Genomic DNA, 18,290 nt, shown 5'->3' with positions numbered 1-18,290 from the left:
ACATGGACACCCTGCCCCAGCAAGGGCATTGCAAAAGCTAAACTGAAAAACTAGTTCAGGCCATGATAGGAGGGTGTGGGCGTTAAACAAGCCTCCTTATTATACCCTCCTCTCTTGGAATTACTAATAGAACAGACTCTTTAAGTCTGATCAGAAACATTTGCAATGTGTTCTCTCTGAAGCCTGATACCTGGAGGCTTTACCTGCATGATAAAACCTTGGTCTTCCCAAGCCCTTATTTTAACCCAGGCATTCCTAAGTCTTTAGACAATAACTTAACTCTTTCAACCAATTGCCAATCAGAAAATCTTTGAATCCACCTATGACTTGGGACCCCTGTTTCCATATGTCCCACCTTTCTGGACCAAACCAATGTACATCTCATATGTATCTGATTGATGTCTCATGTCTCCCTAAAATATAGAAAACCAAACTATATCCAGACCACCTTGGGTTCCTGTCCTCAGGACCTCCTGAGGTCTGTGTCATGGGCCACTGCTCACTCATATTTGTCTCAGAATAAAGCTCCTGAAATATTTTACAGAGTTTGACTCTTTTGGGGACGTAAGACAGCATGGCCCTAAGTTGGTTTCCATTGTTAGGAGGGAGGCCGGAAAAGACCTTTCTTACTGTTGCAATCAGGGCTGCTTGACCCCTGGTGCAAAAGAGAAAAGTGGATTCAATATCATGTCATTATATTTTCTAAGAGATTAAACATACTTTCCAAGCTGCACATTCATATATGCCATCGCGTAAAGAGAAAATCAAGACAAACAAGATAAACTCGCACAATGGAGGCCTGGACCTGAATTCCTGCCTAACGTCATCCCGTTTGCCCTCTGTCTTCAGCATCCTACCTCCTTCCAAATTAAGGGCAGACTGAAACAATACGGACTTGAAAGCACTAAGGGTCTTGTGGCTTGGGAGACGGGCCAAAGATTTACAACCTGGATGCAGTAAAGAGGAAGAGGGTAAAGATTTCTGTTTCAGCTTCAGATTTCTTCCCTCCCCACGTGTTCCTGTGGCCTCTCTCCTTGCAGCTCAGCTTGAGAGGCAGGTGGATTCCACGCCATCACGTGGGGGAGACTGATGCCTCCAGGAAACAACTGCTTGGGCTTGCCACCTTCTCCTGGTAAGTTTCCAGAGGAAAAGCTCCTCAACGAGACAGCCCCGCCTTCATCTTTCACTAGTCTATCTCATATCCCTGAAGGGTGGGGCTCTTGGAGGACATCAGAGTAGTGATGACCAGAGGGCAACTGAAACCTCTAGGGTCTGTGGTTTCATCCCAGAGCCCGGTGATGTGAGTGGGAAGGAACAGATTTAAGCAGCAAGCACTCAATGTTCTAGCCCAGGCTCTGCCATCGTCTGTAGGCGTCTGGGCCCTCACTTGTAAAATGAAGGAGTGGGATTAGACAGCACGAAGGCCCTTTTCCACTCTGACTTTCTATGATCCCTCTTTCATACGTGTTAGAGATGCTTCTAGTAGAGTAGGTTTTTTTTCTGTAACTTTCCTTATTACCAGCATTAATAGCTAAGAATAATCTTGAAATCAAACTCATTACTAATTTCTATTTAATAGAGATATTTTTAGTTTATTTTAATACACTTGATTATTCCTATAAAATTATTTGCTCCATCTATTGTATGCCCAGCTTTATGCAGAAACTTAAAAAAACACACACACACAAATATATGGCAAATATTTTTTTAAAAACCCAGAAAATAGTTACACATTACAACTATTAGCATTGACAAGATTTTGTAACAGTACATCAATCGTTAGGAGGTTGAGGTGGGCGGATCACTTGAAGTCAGGAGTTCAAGACCAGCCTGGCCAACATAGTGAAACTCTGTCTCTACTGAAAACACAAAAATGATCTCGGCGTGGTGGCTCATGCCTATAATGTCAGCTACTAGGGAGGCAGTAGATTTTCCTGAGGCAGGAGAATCTTTTGAACCCAGGAGGCAGAGGTTGCAGTTAGCTGAGATCTCACCACTGCACTCCAGCCTGGGCAACGGAGACACTGACTCAAAAAACAAAACAAAACAAAACAAAAAACTCAACTCCTTTCCCAACTTTTGAATCCTGCTTTCCAGTTGCCATATGACAACTCAATTTTCAGAAAATAATATTTCAATTAATTCTCCAGTGCCCATAGGCCATGATCACTTAGAGAATTTCCATTTTATACACAGCCTGCCTCATGGAGGCATATTGTCTGTCACGAATTGCTTTTTTTCTGAAGGCCCTTGGAGCAGTTAAATCAACATGTTGTCTACGTCCAGGAAAAATAGCACATAGAAGCCAGTATGAAGTTATAGAATTAAACAGTAGTAGATTTCATCTGGAAAGGACAGGGCTACCATTGAATGCAAAATAATCTTTATATCATTTTCCTAGTTTTAAAGATATAAACTCTAGGCTTTATGTGATTTTGATTTAAGAGAAAAAGGAACAAGACTTTAATAGAATTTAATATTTTAGAATAACAGTAGATTTTATAATTTTAATTTAACAAATAAATATTTTACCAACATTATGAAGTACCTATACTTGTTTACCAAAATTTGCATTTGTTCAAAAGTGAACCATGGTAGTTTGATGTTTTAAACTTCCTACAAATTTCAAAAAGGGGAGGTGATCCATGATTGTCAGATTCAGCAAATATAAGTACAAGACCTCAGTTAAATTTGAATGTCAAGTAAAAAAAATTTTTTTTAAGTATATGTATGTCTCATGCAATATTTGGGCTAGACTTATACCAACAACTGATTCATTGCTTACATAAAATTCAAGTTTAAATGGATTTTCTGTATTCATGTTATCTGACAACCCTAAATCTCACCATATTCCAGACAAATAGGTGCTTTTAAGTTGCTGCAGAAACTCTCTGATTGCATAATGCTGAAATCTGAAAGTTAATGGGTACTCTAAAAACGGTTGCTCTGAACAATTTTAACTGTTTTCAAATGCTCTCAGAACACTTAGTGCTTTTCTGACTGTCCATTAAAGTCATGCCCAATGCCACAGCTACATTCAAGCTGAAGGGTCCTTAAAATCTTGAAGTCCAAGGGAGCATGAAGCAGAGCTATTTAAATAAACTCTTTCTGTCAAACTTACAGATGGCTCTTTAGTTTGGAAATGATTAAATTCCCAAGAGTGTGTATTCAGCTTGGGCTGATTTGAAATAACCCTAGAACTTCATTGCCTGGCTGTCCTTTTTCTATTTTTTAAATTTTGGTTTTTGGAGTAAGATTTAATTACCAAGTAGGAAACAAGTTAACTGGTGATCAAATAGAAGATTCTTAGGCATTAGGAACAGCTGACATCAGAGGAAGAAGCAATTGACTGGAATTAACTAGTATCCTACACAGGAAAACGTCCAAGGCCGAAGATACAAAGGCCCCCACAGCATACGCATGAATCACTCATTAAAAAAGAAAGATATTTTCTCAACAGCAATGAAATGCATTGGCAGCCTCCTCTTGTAATTGCACAGTTTCCTGCTGTGCTTTACAACTCTGCAGATTCTCTAATTTACCACACGGCGTTACTTGAAATTTCATTTCATTTTTCTCCCTAAGATTATTCCCAGTGGGTTTAGTAAGGATAGATGACAACCTCACAAAATGATTAGGATTGGGACCTGAACCACTGCAATTAAAACCGGATGGTACCCGGAACTCTGACAACATACAGCTTCTCCAGCACTGTGCAGCCCTCACTGCTAAGACCAGGGAAGTTCTTTCCACCAGTCCTCTCTCTTAACACCTTAGGGGAATTGTCTAACAGGGATCTGCCCTCCACCCTCAAGTGTCTGAGAGAGTTTGAGGTGAGACAGATAAAGTCCTGCCTTACAGGCACCACTGCGCATACTGCTTGTGTCTGTGTCAGGAGACCTAGACAGACTTCGTGCCTGGGTGTTCATATCTGAAGAGTTCTAGAAGACACCACACCCAAAACTTGCCACTTTGGCATAAAGATTATTTTGAGCCGAAGGCATTCGAGAATCAACAGATGCAAGAAGCATTCTATGCCTTCCCCTTCTCTGCCTAAAAGCAGGACATACGTTTCCCTTTGGGAAGGTGGAATACATTCCCCCCTCTCCTCTACCAGGATGAAGAGAACAACACTTATCAGTGGAGGCCGAGAGTCAGCACTGAGATAAAATTGGCATAAACAAATCTTACTAAAATAACTCATATTTTCCATTAGTTTCCCGTGTGTGTGTGTGTGTGTGTGTGTGTGTGTGTGTGTGTGTGTATCTCCTAGTCACTTTCCTCCAACTTATCCACTCCAAAAGCCCAACTATCTTTTCTCTTTCTCCTTTGTTGAGTCACCTATCCAGAATTTATCACCCATTGTTAAAATGGTATATAAACATTTGAATCTATTTCTTTGGGTTTTTCACTTCTTTTCTGTAAAGACTCTGTGCACATAAAATTTAAAGTATTGATGCCTTTTTTGCTGTTAGTTTGTCTTTTGTCAGTTTAATTTGCAGCCTCCAGTTGCAACACCTAAAAGAGCAGAAGAGAAGTTTTCTCCTTCCCTTACAAGCCTTTCTCGCTGGTGTTGCTGTCTCTGCTAGTCATGACATTGGCTTCAATCTACCCTTTTAGCCTCTCCTGCTCCATCTCTGTCCCTCCAGCTGTACCACCCAGCCACATTATAATATTTGCTGCTTGTAACAGAAGATAAGCCTTTTCTATCTGCATGACTCAATGTACAAAGTTTCTTTGCCCTAAAACAACCTCTGTCTGTTTTTTGAGTGGAAATGACTTTTTCCTCTTTTTGGCCTAGTAGACTAAATCGCTTCAAAGCTCATGTCCCCCTCACTGAATTCATTATTCTGTTTTTACTGTACCTCCTCCTAGATTGTAGTGATGGATTTCTTTTGAAAAGCATTTATTTTTCCATACAGAAAATAATGCCTACTGAAAATTCATAAAATGCAGTAAAGATTATAGAAGAAAATTAAATCTCCCTAAGACCATCATTAGGAAATAATTACCAATCATAGCCTTCCAGAGTTTCTTTTCCCTATGCAAAGTACATGTAAATACTGTGCATGTTTTTACTTTGAAAAATAAGGTCATATTACCTTTCTGCCTGATGACTGGTTTTTTCATGGAGTTTTATAGATATTCTAGTGCCTGCACTTTTTTTCTGCATTATAATTTTTAGTGGCTGTGGATATTTAAGCATTGGATCTTACTCAACTAGATTGACATTTTTCAGTGGACACTTAATACTATTTATCTGCTACGTTCTGTATTAAGTTGTTAGGATGTAAAAATCAGTAAGAGTGTGTAAAACACAAGCCTGTCGTTACTGTACAAACAGGTATACATGCAGGTCAAGGAAAAGGTAAACAGTTTAACAGAGAACTGGAGGTGGGGGCGTTGGAGACTTTTCATAGCTGACTTCTATGCCCAAGACGCTTATGGAGGGACACAGAGTAGGTGCTTGTGACACAAAGGGAAAGACCATTTCAGGGATGAGGAGGGGCAGGAATTGCACAGGTAAGCAGGAAGAGATAAATGAATGAAATCACCGACACTAAACAACCTATTATGTTTCCTTCACCGCTATTGACATTATTTGTCAAAAAATGAATTGCTCTCTAAAGAACATGAGCTCTGGTTGGTTTGAAGTTGAAATGATCGGTAGTCATCAAATCCACTCCAAATCCACCACTGGCCATTCGTCTTGGTGGCTTAGCTTTTTGAATCATGCTAAGCTCTCACCAATGCCAAGACTGGCGACCTAAGACAAGCAGCTGGAAAGACAAAGACACAACCCAGAGTAGCTCTCCACAATGCCACCCCGCTATGTTTTGGAGGGTTCATCGTCCGAAACAATACTTCCTTTCTTTCCATAAAGATTCAGATGCACAATAACCATAATTAAGTAACCTGCTTTCCCTCAACTCAATCAGCTCCGCTCTAATCACCATTTTCTTATTTTGAAAGAATATCATTATTTCACAGCTGCTTTATTTTTAATTAGAAGACGGATGTGATTTCACATCTGAGTTGGATATACTTCTGTTTAACATTAAGGGTGATGGTGGGGGGTGTGATGACGGCAGTGGGCAGGCATGGAATGGAACATCAAATGCATTCACTGAAATTGTTGAACATTTCCCTCTGTGTGTGTGACAAACATAAACATCTGGTACTTATCGATGGTATGTAGACTATTTTACAGGAGTTTATCACACTCCTTTTGAGTTCTAGTGGCCGCTTTCTTTTTTTTTTTGGTGAGAGGGAGGGCGACAGAGTCTCACTCTGTCCCCACGCTGCAGTGCAATGGCATGATCTTGGCTCACTGCAATCTCCGCCTCCTGGGTTCAAGTGATTCTCCTGCCTCAGCCTCCTGAGTAGCTGGGATTGCAGGTGCCCACCATCACACCCAGCTAATTCTTATATTTTTTTAGTAGAGAAGGGGGTTTCACCATGTTGGCCAGGCTGGTCTTGAACTCCTGACTTCAAGTGATCCACCTGCCTTGGCCTTCCAAATTGCTGGGATTAAAAGTATGAGCCACCATGCCCGGCTGGTGGCCACTTTCTAAGTTACAATACATAGCGCCGTCAGCAGAAGCAACCCAACACAATACCCTGTTTCCAATATGAATATGAAATTCTAACACTGGTGGTGGAAAGTCCACCCACATCTTACTTTCACACTGTGCTCCACATACAAACAGAAGAGCTTGTTAGCAGATACAGAAGAGGAACCCCCATGCCTTTCATTTTTGGTGGGGAGAAGTGCGTGAGCAGAAGAAAACAGTTTTCCTCAGCACTTCCAGGGCCGAGGGGGCGGTGCTGTAGCAGTTCCTGGGTGGCGAACCCCCACCTCCCCAAGGCATTGGGGTCTACCATGCTCTCCACTTACTGTTGTAAGATGTCTACAGGAACCATCCACATGCCCCATATGGCCATTGTCTTAATAATGACAGGAAACACATTCCCCCGACAGAGAGAAGCAAGGAGAAGCACACATTTTACCAGGAATCACTTGAGGACAAAGCAGCATGCGTAGTAAATCATGTAGCAAATCTTTGCAAACTGCTGGTTAAACACTAGCACGCAGCCTTCCAGCCATGAAATGAATATCACTGCTTTCTATAATACTACAAAACCAACCAATATTGGTAATGTCATAATGTGGAAAGCCTCATTTCTAAAATGAAATCTGTCTTGCTCAATAAAATACTGCCCACTGAGCTAGCACTGGCAAGGGAGCATTTACCAGCTTTTAACACTCCCAAGGCAGGTCAATACCAGGGCCTGAAAAAATAGAGGACAAAGAGCTGAGGTCTGATTAAAAACAGGAAAATATTTTTTTGAGGGGGAGACTGTCGGATTTTCTTTAGGGCATCTCTGATGACTCAAAGAGCTGTTTAATTCATCACTTGACACTACAAGCTAAAGAAAATATTTTTAAGCAATTGTCTCATTTCCTTAGATAAAACACATGTTTTTTTGACAGAGCCTGGGCCTGTGAACATGGATGCTATTCTAGGCTCTGTGGGCTTAACTCACAGCACCTGACCATTGCGCTCATTAACTTAGGATCCTGGACTTCTTGCCATTACGAATCTGAATGCAGTGATTTTACACATAGTGACGTAGCTCCCTCTCTCTTTCTGTGTTGTGTCCCTATGGTGGTGTTACCTAGGAAAAATGCTGATAGCTAAGGCTCACACTGCCATTAATAACCGGAAATTCATGGGCATTTTATGAAGGGCTAAATTTATATACGTTTTCTCTTTCGATTCTTATGACAATCATACAAGGGATGTTTTACGGACAAAGAAACAGAGGAACAAAGTGACATGCGCCCTTCTCAGAGTCACATAACTTACCAGTGTCTGAGCCAGGACTTACACCCCAGATAAGACTGGTGGTCCATGCGTGGGCCGCTACACCCATGCTATTTCCTAATTCATATTTAATAATCACAATGATCAGATAGGTTATAATTTCTCAGTACATCATTAAATCCAGTAGCTTCTCAGTTTGGAGATGTGAATATTTTATATCATTATAAGGAATATGAAACCATTTCTGATTCTGTTGACTATTTTAAAATTAGCATTGGCTACTGAAAAGCAAAACTTTACAAATAATTTATTCACGCTGTTGAAAAACAAAATGGTAGCTATGGATTATTTTGAGCAAAGGATAACAAAGAAACACTTTAAAATTCAGGTAAAGAATAAAAACACCCAAGTAGAAGAACAGTGCAAGGCAGGAAAAATCTGACCAATTTTCTTTTAGTCTTAATTGCCTGAATTAATCCCTTTTTCTTGAGTTAAAGGAAAGCACTTCCCTAGGTGGAAACAAGCAAAACCTTTGCTCATAGTAAAACAATCCCAAGCGAATGAACAGATGAATTTTCCTACCAGAAGACTTGAGCCAGCCAGTTAGAACATGAGACAAGGTTGCAGTGGCACAGAGGCAGTGGCAGGGCGGGCTTCCCTGACCTCCACTGCGTCCCAGCAAAAGAACCACAGGAACATGAGTAAGAAAAATGAAACCCCCACACAAGAGCTGACCTTCGTCTTTTTTGGCAGATGAAAGGAGATAGTGCTTGCGTGGGCTCTGGCATGCCTGGATTTATAGCACATTCTCCCACTCTCATGTGGATTTTTCTTTTTGCATAAATCAAGAGCAACTAATTAAAAAAGAAATATTTAATTCTGACATGTTCTTTGAACTGGAGTCCCATCTGGTTCTGTTTGAATAGTAAAATCTGCTGTAGTTGTTAAAATTGGCAAGTAGCATTGTCCAAAGGAAACAAAGGGGACTTGGGACAGCAGGTTAAGACTCCAGCATCTCAGCCAGAGGCGCTTCCAGAATCCAGCTACCCAAATCGCTCCAACCTGGAAACCATCAAGATCAAATGTGAAGGTGAAGAATGCTGTTTTCGGGTGGAGTCACTGCCATTGCTCTACATTTTCTTAGTGTGATGGTAACAGCATCAGGCTCTGAAAGACCTTTGTTTCAGAGCAATGCACGGAACTGTGGCAAGCCACCAGAAAACACTCAGCTACTTTATGAAACACATTTAAGACAAATACGAGAAGACAGTCTTCATGTATTTGACACAAAACCTGAGGGCTTTTTTTCCCTTCCATATTTTCTGGAGCAGATACAATTGTATTTACCCAAACCAGACAAATATTCCATTTACATTCCTCTCTTGCTTGATAAACCTGTATAAATCTGGACACCAGGACACAATACATTCTGATAGCGAAGAGGGAGAAAATGAAATGGTACCGGTTTCTGTACTCTCTGAAGTACAAGTAATCAACATCTAATGCAATTTGAAACTCTTATGTAGAATCCACGAGAATGGCTGATTACATCTCTATGCTTTAGAAAAGATTGTTTTACATTTTTAAGACATACATCGACCTGTGAAATCTCTTCTACTTTAAAATAAAATCTTTTCCTTCAATAACGTGTTAACTTGCAGATGAATATCTTGGAGACCTTTAACAGCTTGGTCAAAAAGATGGCATTTTAATATCCCCTCCTCCCCTTCCTACAAAGATACTTAGGAGTTCTTGCCAGGTGGTAAAAGATTCAGGGACTTAATACTTTTAATTAACATTTTTTGAATGCTTATTTGTAAGTTATATTTAATTTAATCCTAATCCTTTGATTTGGAAAGAGGACACGCTCTCACAACAGACCAAATGTCATCCCCAGGAACTTGGCTAAGATTTTAACTAAAAACTTTCTGAAATTTCTTAACAGAGAAAAAATAAGTATGCTGCAGTTTTAAAACAATGGTAATCAGCCTCAAATATGTATACATGGGATGCAAGTCTTCTGGTCAAGAACCTCATAGGAGAATCAGAGCATGTACTCTTGCTAGATGGATGTACTTAATAAAGAGTTAGCAAGCATGTACTATACAGCGGCCGGGGCGGGGGGCTGCTATCATGCTCTCCTGATAGAATTCTTGATTCCATCGGATTGTTTATTCCTAATACCCATGAAAGCTAGGAAAGTGTTCTTCTAGTAGAAGACCTAGAGGGTAGGAATTGCATGGGGTAGGTAGGCAGGAGAAACCCTGGGGTTCAGTGCTGCCGACCTCGTTGACTGCAAGGATGTCCTCCACATGTAGGGTTAAGCCGAGTGTGTATACAGGTGTATACAGGTGTCTCGCTCCTAATATTTGTCAGCACTAAAACAAAGAGGGTAACGGTAAGAGAAGAATGAGTAACGGCTGGTTCGTATTAGCAGGATTGAAGATCTCTGCACATGATTTCAGTAGGACTGTACTATGTTAATAATGTATTGCCGCTGATGATGGTTGTCGTTATTATTGAAAACACCTCTGGGGCAACCCCGACGCGTCAGGTATTGTACTAACTGCTAACTTCCTGCACCTCATCTTCCATTCTCTCAACTGTCCCGCAGACGGGTTTTATAGATGATGAAGCTGGGACGCAGTGCAGTTAAGACCTTTTTCTTTTTTTCTTTTTTCACACTCCTGGTCTTTCTGAGCAATTATGACCTCTGCTCGGAGCCTAGCAACTGATAAACTACGGAGCTCAGAGTGAGTGTCTGCTCACACAGCTGCATCCCAAAGCCCAAACATGGAGTTCCCACATCATCGGCACTCAGGCTAAAAGTGTGAAACTACAGTAAACTGAAGGATGCCAAGTATCAGATAAAAGCGTTTAGTCCATTAAATTCAACACGTATTTACCGCATGCCAGGATCTGGAAGGACAGAAGCCTCTGTGGCGGCAATGATGTTACGAGACTGCAGGTGAAAAGTGTCAGCCTAGTGATACGTGGGGCATTATGGGATTCAGAAGAAGAGAAAATTAGTCGTGGAAGGAGACAGAAAGGGCTTGATGGAAAACGGGTCATTTGAACCATTTAAAGTGGACCTCATAGGATGGGGTTGGACTTTGGCTGGAAAAGAGGAAGCAGCCAGGGTTGGTGAGCTCACAGCAGAAGACCAAAATAAAATAAAATAAAATAAAATAAATCCCACCCAATTGCCTACAATTGAAAATATTTGCTATGATGAATCTTTTCCTTTTTTTTTTTTTTTTTTTTAAGACGGTGTCTGTCTCTGTCACCCAGGCTGGAGTGCTATGGTGGATCTTGGCTCACTGCAACCTCCACCTCCTGGGTTCAAGTCATTATCCCAAGTTGCTGGGACTACAGGGTTATGCTACCATGTCCAGCTAATTTTTGTATTTTTAATGGAGATGGGGTTTTGCCCTATTGGGCAGGCTGGTCTCAAACTCCTGTCCTCTAGTGATCTGCCCACCTTGGCCTCTCAAAGAGCTGGGATTACAGGTGTGAGCCATCGTGCCCAGCCTGATAAATACTTTCCTTCTATCTAGTATCTCATGGCAAAATTCCTTTGGAGAGCAAAGGTAAGTGTCCTCCCCCACTGCATACATACATACTCTCTCTCTCTCTCTCTCTCTCTCTCTCTCACACACACACACACACACACACACACACACACACTCCTTTACATGGGCCTTTAGGTAGTCCAGGAGTCTAGGCTGTGAAGTCTTTGGCTAATGACAGGACAGTTGAAATCTTCTTTGTAGTAAATTTGAAGTTCATGATCATGTACCACGCTGCTGAGGTCATTCTGCTAAAATGTGTGCTTTCACCACCTCTGGAAGTCCAAGCATTCCTGGGAATGAGACAAAACCTCAATCTGCATGAGTCAGCCAGACTTCTTCCCTGAGTCTAGCTGCACACATTGCAGCTCCTAACCTCTGTGGCTGTCTACATTTAAAACAAAACATCTCAATGAAATGGCACAGAAACTGCAGATGCTTTCTTTAGAGATTCATGCGACTGTCGAAATCACATTCTCCTCGCCTCAAACATTTAAGAAGTTCATGAGTTCAGAGCATGAGCTATTAACGATAGGTAGTTGTGTTTCTAATATCCAGCCCAGTGTAGAAAGAACTTGATGGGTAGCGATTATTCATTCATAACACAAATAAGTGCTAGGTGCTTGGGTGAACAGGAGTGAAGGTGATGAGATTCCTGCCCTCTAGATAGTGAGGGAAAAAGTCAAGTAAACAGTACATTGCAGACTGCATTAAAACGAATCAATGCCTTCTGGTACAACAGAGAGAAAACTGGGGCGATGCAGGCAGCATGTAGTGGGAAAAAAAGCACAGACCCCAGAAGTAGCTTTGTAGCTTTGACCTGCAGGAGTGACCTAGGTAATATTAAGCAAATTACTTAGCCCCTTCAGGCCGTAGTTCCTCTTCTCTGGAACAGAAAAGCCAATGCTGAGCTCATTTAGTCATTCTGCATGGGTATTATGAAGATCACAGTGATGCATATAACACACATTAACCATAAGAATGTGACCTAATATTTTTTCCCTTAGTCTTTTGGGTAATTAGAGTGGGTGCCGCATGTGTTTTTTTTGTGTGTGTGTGTATGTGTGTGCACACACATGTGTGCATAATTTTGCCAGTAGTACCTACATTATCATTTCCTTGAAGGAGAGAGAGAGTCTTCACTTCAGGCCAGGCACGGTGGCTCATGCCTATAATCCCAGCACTTTGGGAGTCTGAGGCATGTGGATCACTTGACTTCAGGAGTTCAACACCAGCCTGGGCAACATGATGAGACCCTGTCTCTACAAAATACAAGAAAATTAGCCAGGTATGGTGGCATGCTCCTGTATTCCAGCTACTCGGGAAGCTGAGGAGAGGATCACTTGAGCTCAGGAGGTCGATGCTGCAGTGAGCTATAATCATGCCACTGAGCTCCAGCCTGGGCAACAGAGGAAGACACTGTCTCAAAAAAAATGGGGTCTTCTTCACTTTAAATTCACCAGTTTTCATATATAGTGCCTAATTGTTAACAGATGCTCAATAAATGTTTGTTGAATTTAAATTCAGTGTTGTGTAAGTCTGGCACTGCCAGCAGTATCTGAAACTCCTTTCCTTCAAAATGCATGTCATTAAAGTCAATGTTAAAGCGTCTGAGCAACTGACTTGTACTCGTAAGCTACGAATGTGACTACTCTTATCTTAGCATTTCTAACTGCAAATATTATAATGAATCAAACCGTTTCTAGTCCTTTGAAAAGTCCACCACTTAAAACTAGAGTCTGCTGGCTGATGAGTTTCATTGGCTAGGCCCACACCGTGTGAAGTATTCCTTTTTATTTATATCTCAAATGACCTCTCCCTAACTTAATAGTGATTCTCTTCCTGGAGTTACCCCCAAAAGCATCAGGGATTAAATAAAGTTTTTACTCTATCTATTATGCTCTCAACTACCACACTCAAACCTCTTCTCAACCTTCTTATTTTAGAGCTAAACTTATTTGCAAGTATGAGGTCCACAGGATGTTTATGTATGAGACTTTTATGAACCTGGTATCTCAGACTTCTCCCATGCCCTTCCTGTATTTTTGAAAATATAACATCAGAATTTGACTGCATCACTAGAGTGACTGAATCACCATGATTTTACCTAACTCACATACAATCTTTTATACAGTGTTGGAATTGTAGCTTTCTGTGGCCAGGAAATGAATGTAGATTTCAGGCCTTTTGCAATCTTGGTGTTTCTTTGTCTCATGGTCTCTGAGAAGCAGCCTTACAACTAAAGTCTCAAGGAAGAAGTCCTGGAGGTTGGGTTTGCTATGAGGCAAGGATGTACCTTTGCAAGGTACAGTTATTCACACACACACACACACACACACACACACACACACCCCTCTCCAGGCTTTCAGCAGTTTAAAGAAATTTTCAAACCTAAAAGGCCAAGAAAATATTAAATAGCATATTCAGGTAAGGTAGATTTTTATTTCAAGAGCTGTTATTCTATGCTACCCATATTGAGGTGATTTCTAAGTGACTCAAGATAAACACATACTTTTACTCAAATAGCATCTGTCTATTCCAGCACAAACAAATACCTTGTTGATTATTGCTCTTGTAGTTAATCACACCTTTAATTTTCCTCCCTTCCCCTTTAAGTTTGGTTTCAAAAACAAACACAAGCATGAGTTTCTAGAAACTAAGGACTTGCAGATGAGGGTGATGGTCTAAATCAGTCTCTTGGCCTATAAAGTTTGACAGCATCTTTTGACACCAATTTTCCATGTATTTCCCAGTGTTCTAGGTGGGCCTCTCCTGGTAATGAGAGTTTCCTGTGCTGATGGAAGTGCAGGTGTCCAAAAAAACTCTCCTTGGCATTAAAAATCCTGCAAGGAGCTGATGGGATTACTGAGATTAAAGTCGGCTGCCCGCCTAAGGTTATAATGAATGCTACCCTGGAGACAAGAACAAGGAGAAAGAACAGGCTGCCTAGGTACAGCTGGTTGTCAGAAACTGTGGGTAAACAGTTAGTCTCTGAAGGAATGCCAATCATTCCTGAGTACAGATGAAATGAACTTCTCAATTTAATATTTGGTCAACTGCATTTCCCTGTTGGAAGCTTACCGGTCAGCCAGGAACTGCATATGCTGATTTGTTTCTGAAGCTCACATTAAGGGGATGGAGAAAGCCTTGCAAAAATGAATTTTCCAAGAATGACTCTCCAGGAAAATCATGTGTAATTAGAATTAGCAGCAGATGTTTTGAACTGAGCAAAGGCCAGCCTAGGTCAGGAGAAAGGCAGTCAAGATGGAAATGCCATGGATGGAGGTGGAAAATGAAACTGAGGAAGGAAGAAATATTACCCAGTTATCTGTGGTTTTTGTGCTCCTGTTGGAAGAAAGGGGCAAGGCATAGCCCTATTCCGTGCTCTGAAAACGTGTGTCCCCTTTGCTGTCCAAATGTCAGTGGACAGAACTGCACATTCTTTTCATGTTCCAGACAAAAAAATTTATTGATACTAATTTCATGCATTTCAGTCTGGGTCACATAATGGAAAAAAGTGCATCTGTACAGCAACGTTCAAACCACAGGAGCACAACACAGGTGTTACACTAAATACATCATGTTATTCCTCTCCTAGCACTGCCCGAAGTCCTGGACATAATGGAAGCTGTGGCTCACACCTATCCACTGGAACCGTTCTTAACACATGGTTGGATACCTCTATTTCAACCACATACTTGGAGGTGACAAGAGGTGAAATGCTTTTTTGGTGAGCATGGCTGTGCTGCTGCATGTACGTGTGTGTGTGGTGGTGATGTGTGTTGGGGGTACATGAGGGAAACCTTTACAGAAAAAATAAGGCTAAGGCACATGTTTGGAAAGGATAAAAAAACCCCCACATTCTTTTCATATAATCTTCCAGGTTTTCAGAACAATAGAAATTCTCTTACACTGCCTTTATAGTTTTAGATGCAAAGTTAAGGATTAAAACCTATCACTTTGAATGATTTTAATACATTGCCAGTATTAAAAAAGAAATGAATTGATTCTTAATCTATTTGAATTATTTTTGGTTGAAAGATTTTAATGGAGATTAATTTTATATGCGAAACATAGATATTCTAAATCTAGATACTTTAAAGAAAGGTAAGTAGATAAACAGATGTTTGTATTAAACTCTTCTGGAAGAACAGCGACATTCTTCCACTAAGGGAACTGGATAACAGAGGTTGATAACGGAGCTGAAATTCGGCATATAGAAGTTGAATCCCAAATCACCTCTTCCTGCCTCCTTTTACTCCTCTCCAGAAGACATGGGACTGTCCAGATGGAGGTCACGTAAGATGCTCAATAAATGAATTCATCTATTAATAAGTGGTCAATTTTAGAGGAAATATCACGTTAAATGAACAAAAGTATTGTCTGAGCCAGGTGTGGTGGCTCACACCTGTAATCCCAGCACTTTGGGAGGCTGAGGTGGGTAGATCACGAGGTCAGGGGTTGAAGACCAGCCTGACCAACATGGTGAAACCCTGTCTCTACTAAACATACAAAAATTAGCCAGGCCTGGTGGCACATGCCTGTAATACCAGCTACTCAGGAGACTGAGGCAAGAGAATCGCTTGAACCCGGGAGGTGGAGGTTGCAGTGAGCTGAGATCAAGCCACTGCACTCTAGCCTGGGCAACAGAGCAAGACTCCATCTCAAAAACAAAGAAAAAAAAAGTATTATCTGATTTTTCTTTATGTGGTAAATATTGTTAAATAAATGAATTCTTGCCATGTTGATATTGGAGCTCTCCGAATAAATAACAGCCTCCTTGTAAATACATACGATATTTAGAAACTACAGTAAAACTAAAGAAATAATGTATGTGCTATAAAATATTGCTGACTGAGACTGCCAATGATTAGTTTTGATTTTTAAAGATTTGTTTAAATAACTAGGCCAGTAAAATTCTGCATGTCACCACCTCATTTTTTAAGGTGGAAAACTTCAAAAAAATTATTTTCTCTTCTCCCCCTAAAGTCTGTGTACCTCCAGAAATATCAAAATATTTTTCTTCAGTATTTCACCTTTCATATGGTTTTCTAACTTCTTTTCATTATCATGAGTATTTCCCACTGGAAATGTGATATTTCATTTCCAGATCCTCAAACTTAAGGCTCTGTGAAATTTCTTGCACCTGTAGCCGTTAGCCTTTGGGCCTACCTGGGCCTCCGTCTTTTATTCTGAGATTGGATCTACCTGCATCGGCTTTAGCCCTGGGTAAACACAGCAAGCCTAGATGGATAAGACAACTATAATGAGTTTCTTCATACAGCTGGATCCCTGGTGCTGCCTTTTCCTTTCTTCTTTCTGGGTTAGTATTATGGCCTACCAAGTACTCAGAATGGGACATGGTATTTGTCTTCTTAAGGAAGGAAAAAATAGCAGATTTTGGCAGGACTTTAAGGTGTGAAGAGTCTGTAATGGTGGGTAAGCCCATGCCTTACAGATATTTCCTTCAAAGGCTGGAGAGACATGAAAGATGAACCATCTGGGCTTCATCTTATCTCCCCCAGTGGGCTGCACTTTCTTACAAGACAGCACAAAAGCACCAAGGAAAGAGGCCGCACAAGTGAGGTTTCTACGTGAAATCCCCAGAGAAGCTTCACGATGAAGCCAACCTGAACAATTATTTGATCTAAGAAAAAAAAAATCTTGTTAATTAAAAGAAATTGCTATGTGCTGCCTCACATAATTATCAATGGTGTTTAAGCCACATTCCAGCGATGCTCCATATATTGATATTTTCATCTTAGGCAAGCTCAGAGCACTAGCTTATTGAGTACGTTTAATAGAATCACAGAATTTTAAATGCTTGAAACAACCCAAGCAGCTGTCTGGTCCAATCACCCATCCCCTGGAGAACTTCGTCTATAGCCTTCTCAAGCTTGCTAAAAGAAGAAAGGGGTTTTTGTTTATTTATTTTTCTAAATCCAAAATATGTAGTTAGAAGTTTAAAGCATTGGAAGTGTAGGAAGAATAAAACTTGGTAGAATTGAGACATCTCATTCTCCTGAAGGAAGGCAACTAGAAAAATGCCATAAATGCATTTTTAACCCCTTGGGGCAAACAGAGCTGGGGAAAAAAATGCCCAAGTCACATGCTCAAGTGCATATGTGATCATCCTCAATCCCAACTTGTGCAATTAGTCTCAATACTTACTCTGTTCAATAGTTGAAAATATAAAAGCATAATGCATTTTATTACTATTGGGATTTATAAAACATTTTTAGATTTAATCTACTTTCCTCCCTTTATTAGAATCTGGAATTGAATGACATTAGATGGCTAAGGGAGTGGGGAAGGAGAAGAGTAGGGAAGGAGGGTGGAGGTATGTGTTTGTGTGCCTGCGTGCTTGTGTCCATCCATGTTTCAGATCAGCATCTAAAAGTGCTACTCTGACACGGATCAAAATTGCTATTTTGATGTGGTGCTTTCAAATGGGGCATTGAATGAGAACTATACAAGGGATCCTCATCCACACCAGGGCTTTGGAATTTGCAGGGTTCAGCCCTCCCTCACCTTTGGTGAAGATGGCTGTGGAGTGCTAGAAAAGTTTTAAAGTGTGGGTTCTGCCAGTTATGAAGAACACACATTTCTTTGCTCTGGGGCTTTCAAATTACGATACGAAAGTTATTTAAAGCTTAGGAGTTGGTGTGTTACCTTACACATGGCATACATGTAGCCATTGCTCCTAAATGTGAACATTAATGCACTCTGTAAAAGGTGCAATTATTACCGCTGGGACAGAAATCAACAAACCCCACCAAAGGAATTTCTTAAAACTGCTATCATAAAATCTGTGCATGTTATGGATTTCATTAACATTTTACTCCCTGAGGATTCCCAATTGTATAATAACAGAAGTTCTTTAAATTTTAAA

At 40.7% G+C, this 18,290-nt stretch overlaps 1 protein-coding gene across 4 annotated transcripts in view; it reads right to left on the bottom strand.

Annotated features, from left to right (window-relative positions):
* The window catches only part of NRP1 (neuropilin 1), a 155,710-nt gene that overhangs the window by 47,502 nt on the left and 89,918 nt on the right, over positions 1-18,290 (bottom strand). The window lies entirely within an intron of this gene.

This window comes from Cebus imitator, unplaced genomic scaffold, assembly GCF_001604975.1.
Source record: "Cebus imitator isolate Cc_AM_T3 unplaced genomic scaffold, Cebus_imitator-1.0 Scaffold92, whole genome shotgun sequence".
NCBI classification, from domain to species: Eukaryota; Metazoa; Chordata; class Mammalia; order Primates; family Cebidae; genus Cebus; species Cebus imitator.
The sequence above is the reverse complement of the archived record's forward strand: the minus strand, read 5'-3'. Positions and strand labels throughout refer to the sequence as shown.